At 42.9% G+C, this 12,053-nt stretch overlaps 1 pseudogene; it reads left to right on the forward strand.

The window, feature by feature from the left end:
- LOC119239537 (40S ribosomal protein S25-like) overlaps nt 1–11,203 on the forward strand; it is a 73,863-nt pseudogene extending 62,660 nt beyond the window's left edge.
- The last annotated feature ends 850 nt before the right edge of the window (nt 11,204–12,053 follow it).

Genomic DNA, 12,053 nt, shown 5'->3' on the forward strand with positions numbered 1-12,053 from the left:
GACTTTATGGAGACAGATAGTTTGGATTGTCTGTTCTATAGTGTGCTCTCAGATAGGCAGCTCCACTAGATCTAATAGTTTCCTTTCTAGTGTGTACACTATACTCAACAAAACTCAAATGAATACTCATCTACGTTGATACACTCTGTAGCTACACAGGCCATCTTTGAAAATATATATATATATGTATATATGGAAAATCATTCTAAGTATTGTTCTCTAACTTTTTGTTCTATGTTTCAAAAATAATGATTTTTTTTTCAAGCAAAATGATAAACTGCTCTTCTGCAGAACTATGGTATGTCTAGACTAGCCAGTTATTTAAAAATTGAGACAACCTGAAGTTTGAAAACTCTTCATCAACAAATGCCAACTATACCTCAGGAGCTAACTAACCTCAACCTAGTCCACTGTAGAGAACAAATCTCTTCTCTAGACAGAGAATTAAGCAGAAAATTTAAAAGCTCATCCGATTTAAGGGAATGAAAAGTTAGTAGAGGTAGGAAAAGGGAGGGACACACTTTTTTCATCTTATGAATTGTCTCAAAATAGATACTTATCACAGTACAAAATGTTTCCTCACCCTGTTGCAGGGCAACCCCAATGTGAAATGGGTTGGCCTGACTGTGGGGCCTCACCTGTAAGCTTAAAAGGGACTTAAAATAAGACCCAACTGCAGGCACATACAAAAAGGTTAATAAAGCATTTAATTACAAAAAGGGGGAAATGAAGAAAGGAAAGATTCAGGGAGAAACAGAGAGATAAATTGATGAAATGTGCCCTACCAGTTCTGCTGAGCTGGAGCCCCAATAGCACACTGAGAGCTGGCAAAAAACCAAGCACCCCCAAAGCCACATGTCTGATTATATACCAAACCTGGCTGCTTAACTCCACCCTCAATTTCCAGCAACCCTCCCTTCGGTGATGATGACATTATGGGATTTGTAGGCCTTGGTGTCTTGGGTGCCTTTGGTCAGTGTGTGGGTGAGGTCCATAAAACCTATTTGTGGAATTTGTTCAGGACTTCCTTCCCCACCCACCCCCCAACAACCTCATCTCTCCACCACCTCAGCTTTCTTTTCTTACTTTTCCTTAATTAAGAATCTCCAATCGGGCCTCCCTGGTGGCGCAGCGGTTGAGCGCTGGGTTGCGAAGCTGCCCGCGACCTCCACGGCGCCGGTTCAATCCCCGGCTGCTCCCCGGTCACCGGAGGAGGGTCCCACATGGCGCGCAGACCTCTCCTGCCGCCCGCTGCCCCCCTCAGCAGTGTCCTTCGGTCCTTCTGCCTGTTCTGCTCCCCGCTCTGGCTCTGGTGAATTCTCTCACCCTCCCGCGCTTCTGACTGTACCCAGTGCTTGTATAAACAAAAAAAACAAACAAACAAACAAATAAATAAAAAAAAACATGCCTCTATAAAAAAAAAAAAAAAAAGAATCTCCAATCAATTTTTATCCACGATTGTCAGCTCTTCTTCCCACACCCTTCTCATATGGTAGAAGTAGATGTTGGCCACTTCAGAAATGTATAAATTCAACATAGAAGCATTAAGCATCACAAAGGCCACATCTTACTAGGATGGCATAATGTCCCACCTGAAGTGGGGAAAGGATGCTGTAACTGTAAGTATTCTATCAACGCCCTCAGATGTGTACAGTTTAAATCGAGTTTGACTTAAATGATATTTCTAAATCCTGGCCTATTAAAAAAAATTACATATATTTGTAAGAGTTTGGAAAGATGTATTACCTTACAGGTATAAAGGAAAGAATTTTTTTCCTGCCATAGTGGGTCTGACTTTTGTTTTGAACAAAATGGGTCCGGAATTAGTGCTAAGTCCAGGTTCCTAGGGAGAGAAACTATTATGATCTGCGTTGTGTCTCCTCCCACCACCCCCTAAATTCATGTTTGAGCTCAACCCTAGTGTAACTGTCTTTGTAGGCAGGACCTTAGGGAGATAATAAAGTTTCAGTGAGAACTAAGGGTGAAGCCCTAATCCTATAAAATCAGAAGCTATATGAGAAGAATAGACAACAGAAGTAGCTCTTGCTCGCTCTCCATATGCATACAATGAGAAGGTCATGTGAGCATGTAGTAAGATGGCAGCTATCTACAAGCCAGGAGAAGAGGTCTTAGAATGAAATATTTCTCACCAGCACCTTGATGCTGGACTTTGCAGGCTCCACAGCTGTGAGAATTAAATTTCTGTTGTGTAGCCCCCACTCTGTTGTATTTCGTTGTGGCAGTCCTAGCAGATTAAGACAGAAATTAACTTCCAGACTGAGAGAAGCAGAAGACAGGTCAGGACTAGAAGCCCAGTGAGTAATTTGAATAGCTAGAATGCCCCGTGGTTTAGAAAACACAAAGGAAGCATCAGTATATATAGAAACGTGGCAGACAATTACGGTGAGCTCTGAGAACCTAGCCAGAGAATCAGCTAGTCCACAGATTAGTGGTTTAGACAGAGCAGTTTGAATCTCTGCTTCCCAACTGCATGACCTTCAGCAACTTTTTCTGAGCTTTCTCATGTGTGAAATGAGGATTACGAAATAATTATTTATTGTGAAGTTTAAATATATAGATAAAGACTGAGCATGCTAACTACCTCCAGGAGACTTATGTAAATTATCCAAAGCAAGAAAGAGTCAGCAGGTTAAGTCAAGGTTGCCACTTAGCAGCGCACATTGCCAGAGGGCAGTGGGAGCAGAGCACAGTAACAATTCCAAATGGGGGTGGGGGGGGTGGAGGGTGGAGCATAGCACAGTAACAATTCCAAATGGGGGCCTCAGAATCACATGGCCAAAGGTAGAATAATCATCAGGGTCCCACAACAGAGTCATGTGGCTATTGGATCCAGATCAGACTGACTGCTTGCTGTCATGTCTGAGCAGCCTTGCTGCCGTGCATACACATACATGTCATTATTCTTGCAGAAATCCCACTCCAAAAGTATGAAGACAAGAGTAACTATCGTTAAAGAATGTGAACAAAGGATGGAAAAGCATCCCTGGGCTAGTTAGAAAAGTGCACCTCCCACCTCCTAAGTCTTACAAGGGAGAGTATAGTTGCTGGATGCCAATGAGACTGGCACTGTAGGGGCCCAACAGCCATAAATCACCCAAGGCCTGACAGGAAGGGCAGTGGAGAATAAGCTGTTTACTGTCTTGTCAGTTCCCCCATCCCCCAGGAGCCAAACACAAACAGAAGCCAGAGGCAAGGGAAACCAGTTGATTTAGTCCAAAGATGTCAACTTCATCAGGCTCAGAGCAGAGGAGAGTGTGATGTAAATACGTAGGGGTGCGCAGACTAGAGTGCAACAAACAAGGCATAAAAGGAGGGATTTATCCCTCAGAATGAGATGGGATTCTAAGGGCATTTTCCTTAGAGTTGAGAGTAGGTCTTCTTAGCAGCACTCATCAGTCTGACTATAGACCCCTCAAGACAGGAAGAAGCCAAGCAATCCCTCCATCCCCTCCAAAGCATGAAGGCTACTCCCTGGCTCCTCCATCTAGCCCTCATCTCCTCTTCTGATTGTATCTGCTCCTGTGTGTTCTGGAATCTTTAGTACCACGTTTCCACCTGGGTGGCTGCTCTTTTCTCAGCTTTCGGGAAGTTGAAATTTCTTTCCAGAACTTCTAAGTTTCAAAGTGGGATTTGTTGACTCTCTCTGACTACACCTAGCGACAAGTTGGACTCGAACTGTTTTAGAGCCTGGTGCGTATATGAACACATTTCCGGGGAAAAAATTAAGATCTGCTTCATTTTTAACCTGTGTCCTGAATGCACTACTTTGTTTTCTGTTAGTCATCGAAGAGTAATGGGACTTTGATCATTTTCATCTTGGAATGTATTGCGAAGATGTTGACTTTGGGATCTAGTCCCCTGGCCTCCACCCCAGCGGCTCTGCTCCCATAAGTCTTGTTGACATTAATGAATAGTTGTGTGTGCACAGTGCGAGGATAAGAGACAACTGAGAGGTCAGAACAGCAATTTCTTTGCTAGAAGCAAGAGCAGTAAACTTTGTCCAACAAAGGAGCTGTGGAATAGCAATGCAGGCTATTATTTTTTCTTTATTCTATAGGGAGACATTATAAGTTCTCCTAATTAATAGAATCTTTGTGCATCACATTCAGAAGAGCTTTTCCCTTTCAAGAAGGAATCTAACAGCACAGCAAACATAAGCATTTTTGGCTGCCTTTCAAGCTATATTTATTAACTAAGTGCTAGGGTGGAGGATGGTTTTCTTGCCAACAGGATTCATAGGACACAGCACTTGAAAGCACATCAAGGAATGAACCATTTCTATGACCAGCACAATCACTGCCTGTAACTCCAACCGAGCTGGTGCTGTCAGCGCTGACCGCATAAACCACAGACTAACTGAAGAACTTCAGGCACCTAGGATTAAACACAGTCTCCTCCCAGTATTATGAGGTGCTGGGGGCAATCCCCAGGGCCACTTGAGTTTAGAGAAAAGAGCAGCTGGTCAGACAGAGACCATTTCCGACTTCTCCCCACCATTTTGGACACGGGGCTCTTCCTGGGGGTGAAATCTCCCATATCCTGTTGCTGGGAAGGAGTGTCCTATTCACCAGAGGCTCTGCACTACTCCACACACCCTTTGCAAAACAACATTTCTGGATGAAATCCAATGACCTATGAAACAAAAGCAGCGAATCTTTCTGGTGATTAAGACACAGGCAGGTCTTCATCCATGTCTTTCTCCCCTCTCCTCTTCTCTCTCTGCCAGCTTCGCCCAACTTCCAAAGTCAAAACTCTCCTTGCCTCAGAAGCAGTCTGTGAATATGAGGTTGGAATAAAAGGTAGTTACAGAGTTCATGTAAGGTGACAAAGCTGGCACACACAAAACACTTAGCATTATACAGCCACCCCTTAAGAGTGCTCTAAATCCATCAGTCATCATGGAAAAATTAGAAGCTTTACTGGATTCCTGCCTCTCCAAACAGATCTTCTGAACTTCTTAATGGACTCCATAATTCAGCATTTCAGAACAGAGTCAGACCAGCAAGACCGTCTCCATAACACAGTGTCAGGCAACTTGGAACAGGCAGAGAGGAACAAGTCAAAACAATCAGCGATTTCATGAAAGGGATAAGATTAATCTTGAATGATGCCCAAGTCTGACTCACATTGTCAAATATTATATATGATTTCTATGAGCAGGCCCTTCTCCCAATCCACTGAAACATCTGCACATTTCAATGGGCTGAGCTTTACCCTGTCCACTGCCCTCTAGCTGTTTTTGTTGTGGATTATGTAATTTAGTAAGTGATGCAATCAAAAGAATGCTTTCTACCTGTGCTTTGTACATGATGTCGGATGATTACTCCAGTGGGCTCAGAACCTTGCATTTCGAAATCTAAATTGTTCTGTGACCTTGGGCCTGTTACTTCCCCTCTCCTGGCATATGCTGTAAAAATGGGGAGGAGGAAATATTCTTGTCTTTTTCACCAACGAATTTGAGAATAATTGTAACTGCCCCGAAAGTGGCAGAGAAGTCAGGCTAAGATTCCTGGATAGTGGGCAGTGGGCATCATTTCAAACAATTTTTTTGCCTTTTTCATTTGTCTTTGTGTTCAGTGATGTGAGAAGTTACGTGTTTTAAGAGAGACTCTGAGTATAACAGATTTTAGTGATGTGAAGAAGAAAAAGGATTTAGAAGTCTGGGCAGTAAAAGGTTACTTTACTTGGGTACAGAAATCTCACAGTTTATCCTAAAATATATTCCACAAGGATCAATAATTTAAATATAAAAAAAAAAATGATGCCATAAAAACACTGAAAGAAAATGGGTGAATGTTTTTAAAATCTTGGAGCCTTACTAAAGAGGTCATGAAATCCAGATGCAACAAAAGAAAAAATGATGGATTTACTACATAAAATTATAAAACTTCTTTAAAGTAAAAAAAGATACACACAAAGTCAATTATCAAAGATGAACTGGAGGCAATATTTCATTTTGCATATCAGAAAGAGGCAAATGTCCTTACCATAGGAGATACTCTTTAAAAATCAATATTAAAATCTTGAGTACAAAAATGAACAAGGAAAGAAAAAAGGCAACTCAGAAAAAAATATTCAAAAGACCAGTAAATGTATCCAAAGACACCCCAGCATGCTCATAATGCAATAAATATAAACTAAATAATGAAGAAAAACCATTTTTTTTAATCTAGCTGATTGACAGACATAAAATGAAATCAAAATCCCATCATTAGGGGAAGTGTGGCAAAATGGGCAGTCTACATCCTGATGTTTAAAGTAAAAGCTGATTAGAAAGTTGGCAAATTGGCAGTGTACATTAAAATTTTGCCTGTGAGCTCAAAGTGATTGTTCTTTTAAGAATTTACTTTGCATCTATGCTCCCCAAAGTATACAAAGGCTATTCATTTCAGCATTGTTTGTCAAATATCGGAAAGAGCTGCAGATTCAATATTTTAGAAGATCTGTATGCACTGAGCCCATACATACTGGTATTGTGAATTACCCAAAATATGTTCTTAAGAAAATAATTTGCATGGCTAGAACAGATGAGTGGATCTAGAAGATGTGGTACATATACACAATGGAATACTACTCAGCAATCAAAAAAGATAAACTCATGCCTCATGCCGTTTGCAGCAATGTATGGAACTGGAAGGGGATTATGCTAAATGAAGTGAGCCAGGGGGAGAAAGATAAATACCAGATGGTATCACTTATATGTGGAATCTAGAGAAACAAACAAAAGATCAGACAATGACAAACTGTAAGACTGACTCTTGAAAGCAGACTGTAGATCTGAGACACTCAGGAGGGTGAGAGAGGGAGAAAGTAGAAAACAAGGCGGGTCAGGAGAGCATGGCGGGGTGTGGTGGAGGACTGTGGACACTTTAGTGACTGCATCTGAGGGGAGAAATCCTGTATTGTGAAAAAATAAACAAGGACATTTAAAAAGAAAAAAAAAGAAAACAAGTTCCAATATAGTAAGCTTGCTAGACTTCCATTTGAGGTTAAGACATATGTGGGGTCTTTTTTTAAGATTTATTTATATATGCATATATGAGCTGGGGTACAGGCTAGAGGTATGTGTGGGAGGAGGTGAGAGGATTCACCAGAGACAGAGTGGGGAGCAGAACAGGCAGATTGACTGAAACACACTGCTGAGGGGAGCAGCGGGTGAGTAAGGAGAGGTCTGCAGCACCATGTGGGTAGCTCCCTGGCTGGGGATTGAACTTGTGCTGCAGAGGTAGCAGATAGCTTCGTAGGTTGCGTCTTAATCTTTGTTCCACCAGGGAGGCCCAAGACATATGTGTTTTGTGGGTGTGCTTTGCTTAAATGGACTTTTTATATCAGAATTTGAGAATTTGAGCTGAGGATTCAACATTAGTAAGGGTCAGTGACATCATTGCTAATATTCTAAACAGATGTATTATATTATCCATTCAAGACTTACTAGAAGGTAAACAAAATCCTATACTGTGACTTTCAGCTCATCATCCACCTTGGTTCTCCAAGAAGATATTAGATAATGACCAGAACAAAGAAAAAAAGGAGAGCTGGGATTAGTGGCGGTGATCTAGTGTAATAGTGCTATACTTCCATGGGGAGTTCTTCCTCACCAGGGAGGCCCTGAAGAGAATGCCAAGAGTGGGAAAGAAAAAGGAAAACCTTTGAGACAATGGGGAGAAGGGATTCACCAGAGAGAGAAAAAGCATCTCACTCCCATCTCTGTTCCTTGGCAATCTGCACAAATTCAAAAGTCTCCTTCCTTGTAGATCTTGCAACAGCATGTGGTGAGAGTTCCTGAGTGGACCTGATCTGTGCTCTCTAGAACTCAGGGCCACAGAATGTGGTGGTTGCCTCTTGCCGGAAAAAGATAGCCAGGCATTGCCTATGGGAACCTGGAATGGCAGAACAACAACAAAAAAGGGGCTGCAATAGGAGTAGCCTTTCTTCCAGGTTTTGTTATGGCAATGGTGCCAGACTTTACCATGGGCAAAGCAATCTTACTGGAAGGTAACCAAGTTAGTGCCACCTTGAAAAGATCTTGCCCCAGAGCTCTGCCTGTGGAACAAATAACCTTGGCAGAAACACCCTGAGGGAGGAAGGGAACCATAAGACTACAATTGAGGGAGCATGAGAAGCTCAGCCGAGAGAACATCTCCCAGAGCAGAGAACATTTGAGAAAACACAGAGTAGAAATTCCTTCGTGGACAGAGGGAGTGTCTGAAAATCCTCCAGAACCATCCCATGTAAGAAAAAGGCAGCACAAAGTATACCACCCAGAGATACTGGGTGATGATGGTGATGCTTTCTTAGCACCCTGTCCTTTCACTTACGAGCAAGGCCTACTTTGCATCCTACCTCCAAAGTCCAGTCCCAGAGGAGCCAGGAGCAGATGGCTTCTGTGTAGGATCCAGAGGAGTGGGAAAGCAAGGTGAGGATATACGAGAGCCACATCCCACACTTCTCTTTCTCCTACAGGTTCTGAAGCAGGGTTAAGCCTAAGCCCATGGAAGGAAAGAAATTTTAAACTACAAGTTGGAAGGAACTTTTGATTTTGATAAAATCGACCTTTTAGAATACATTAAGGGCCTCCCTGGTGGTGCAAGGGCTTAAGCACCGCACTATGAAGCAATCCACAGCCTCTGCAGCATGAGTTCGATCCAGGGCCAGCCAGGGAGCAACACACGAGCGAGGCAGACCTCTCCTGTCTCGCCCGCTGCTTCCCTCAGCAGTTTATTTCAGTCAGTCTGCCTGTTCTGCTCCCCACTCTGTCTCTGGTGGATCCTCTCACACCCCCTCCCCATCTCTGGCCTGTACCCCAGCTCTTGTATGCATAAATGAATGAATCTTAAAAAATAAATAAATAAATAAAATACATTAAGATATAAAAGACTATTTTAACATCTAGACCAGTTTGTAAAAGTTACAGGAGCTGCCCCCAAACATCCAAGGGCTGTATGGGGAGCTCTGCAGAGTGAGTTTGAAGGGCTTGTATTAGAGGAAGAATAAAGTTAATTTTATTATTTCACCCCCATTTAGTTTAACCCATTTGCTATATCACTGCATATGCTTTAAACATTGCCTAAAAAGATAAACAAGAAACGCTTGCTTCACTCAAGTTATGGGATTGAAGTGTCACACCATAGAGGACTTTTTTTTTTTTTTTTTTTTTTTTTTTTTTAGATTTATTTATTTATTCATACAAACACTGGGTACAGTCAGAAGCGCAGCGCGGGAGGGTGAGAGAATTCACCAGAGTCAGAGCAGGATGCAGAACAGGCAGAAGGACCGAAGTACACTGCTGAGGGGAGCAGCGGGCGGCAGGAGAGGTCTGTGCGCCATGTGGGACCCTCCTCCGGTGGCCGGGGAGCAGCCGGGGATCGAACCGGCACTGCAGAGGCTGCGGGCAGCTTCGCAACCCCGCGCTCAACCGCTGCGCCACCGAGGACTTTTTATATTCATTCTTTCTCTTTGTATTTTTTACAAGACACATAAGTCCCTCTTCAAGACACATTGTAGCCAGATGAATTTCTAAAACTTTTTGCCTGAGGCATTCATAGTATCTTTCTCAGAATTCTCTTCTTCACCTTTCACACAGTTAACTACTGCCTACTTGGCCTAGTCAGCTAGGAATGGGTGGAGCTCCTTGGCCACCTAATTTTCCCCACAAGGCACCAGTACCTTTTGGCATCTAGCCATGGAAGTGTACTAGAGAAGAGATGCCCCAAGAGGGAAGCCCCAGTCAGGCTCACAGAACTAGGAGCATCCCCAGGGGCATTCCTTAAGCCTTTGAGTCAGTGCTCCAGACACATATAAATTATTACAAGGCGTTCCCAGTGCAAACAAGCACAGGTCTAGATTGCTCCATTTTTCACTGAGATACTCATTCATCCAACCATTGCTCCTTCATTGAATACATTCTGAGGCCCAGTATTATGAGGATTCCTAGGTACCATTCCATGAAGTAGAAAGTAAATTGCTGATTATGCCATGAAAAGAAAAGGCAGGGCCTCCCTGGTGGCACAGCGGTTGAGCGCTGGGTTGAGAAGCTGCCCACAGCCTCTGCAACACCGGTTTGATCCCCGGCCAGAAAAGAACAGAAAAGGCAATTTCCCTCAATGGCTTTTTTTTCCCCAAAGAATTATTTTATTTAAATAATTTACAGTCCTTTCATATCAAATCATTGGTGTAGTTGGTCTATATCTTCATGCATACGCATGACTGTGGTATTGTTTTTTCTTGTCCTCAGATTGATTGGAGAGCGGACACTTTGCTTGTAGCTCCACCAGAGAGACAACTGGAACATGTTCTTAGGACCCATGGAACAATCACTGAAGATCTCATGACTCTGAGTGAAGAAGCAAAAGAACAGCCTGTCTGTTTGCAAATTTTTGTCCTTAATTTCTTTGGAGGGAAAGTTTATGTATTTCTGTATATTTGCTTTTCATAGAAAGGATGATTACAGAGCTACACACTCCAAGCTAGGGGAAAGGACAACCTCTTGCCATTTGTTCTGGGAGATGCTGAGAAGACAACAAAGCAAAGTGTCAGGAGCTGAAGCTGCACTTCCACCTTGCCCAGCTCAGCCAGCGGTAGGATGCCCTTGCAGACTTTGCCTCAGAGGCAGCAGAAGCCTCTTTATGCACAAGCATCACTTGGGGGTACCTGCTGGGTTGGCTTTCCCCGGAAACTGTCATTCAGTCTTGTCTTACCTTGTCAGAGACCCAAAACTAGAGCACTTGCTTTTTGCCCAGCATCTTAGAGAGACCACCTAGCAGCAGTGGTGGCTGCTGGCTCTCCACGCTTGGCAAGTCCACCCAAGGATGACAAGAAGAAGGATGCCAGAAAGCCAACAAGAAAGACAAAGTCCCAGTGAACACATCCTGGAGCAAGCCCAACAAGAAGTGGACTGAATGCAAAGTTCGGAGCAAGCTCAATACTCTAGTCTTGTTTAATAAAGCCGCTTATGACAAACTCTGTTAGGAAGTTCTCAACTCAAAGTGTATAGCCCCAGCTGTTGTGTCTGAGAAACTGAAGACTTGAGTTTCCTTGACCAGGGCAGCCTTTCAGAAGCCCCTTAGTCAAAGGACTTACTAAACCAGTTTCAAAGCACAGAACTCAAGTAATTCCCAGCAGGAGTGGAGATGCCCCAGCTGTTGGTAAAGATGCTGAAAATATCATCAACTGTACATTTTGAAAAATAAAACTTATACTAAAAAAAAGAGAAATCCAAGACAAGACGACCACTAAGGACAAGGAGTGCCGAATATGGGGGACACATATGTGAGCAGTAGAGGGGAAAAGGCAAAAATCAGCAGCCATTTCTGGTACAAGAATCCAGACCCATGACTGCAAGCCCGGATGACATGGGTACCAGAGGTCCATGCCAGCCAGCAGAAGGGGAAAGTTGACGAGGAAAGATACAGAAAAGAATATAATGGAATCTAGAAAACTTAAATAAGGGACCAGGAAAAAGAATAACTATAAGAAAGAAAATATCAACATCAACAAAAAACTACAAACCAGAGACACTCTATGGGGGGTGGGGGGTGGCGAAAGGAGGGATTGGGGTCAAAATAAGGGGGTTGTAATTGTATGGGGAATATAAAAAATAAAATTTAAATAAAATGTGAAAAAAATACAGATTCTCAAAAAAAAAAAAAAGAATATATGTCAAGAAGTCGATTGGAAAAAAAAAGAAAGAGCAAAGGCAAAAAAGAAAACTGAAGCAGAGGCAATTTCTATTTTGAACTGGAAGACTGCTTCCTCTTTCATCGTGGTCTTACTCAACTTAAGGAACGTGACTTGCTGGGTTGTGCCATGGATCGCCCAAGAGGCTCTGTGCAAGGAAGGTGGCTACCAGGATAATTAACCTGGATTTTGGAGTCTGAGTGTGAAGATAAAGGCAGATCCTGCTCCCTCTGGCTAGTTACATCTCATCACAAGACTGCTGGGGAAGGAAGTTGCACAGAGCTGAAACCTAACAATTCATTAACATTACAAAAGAATATGCTTTGAAAGGTAAGGACCGGAAGCTCTCCATAATC

Source organism: Talpa occidentalis, unplaced genomic scaffold (genome assembly GCF_014898055.3).
Source record: "Talpa occidentalis isolate TD23 unplaced genomic scaffold, MPIMG_talOcc4v2.1 talOcc4.11, whole genome shotgun sequence".
NCBI classification, from domain to species: Eukaryota; Metazoa; Chordata; class Mammalia; order Eulipotyphla; family Talpidae; genus Talpa; species Talpa occidentalis.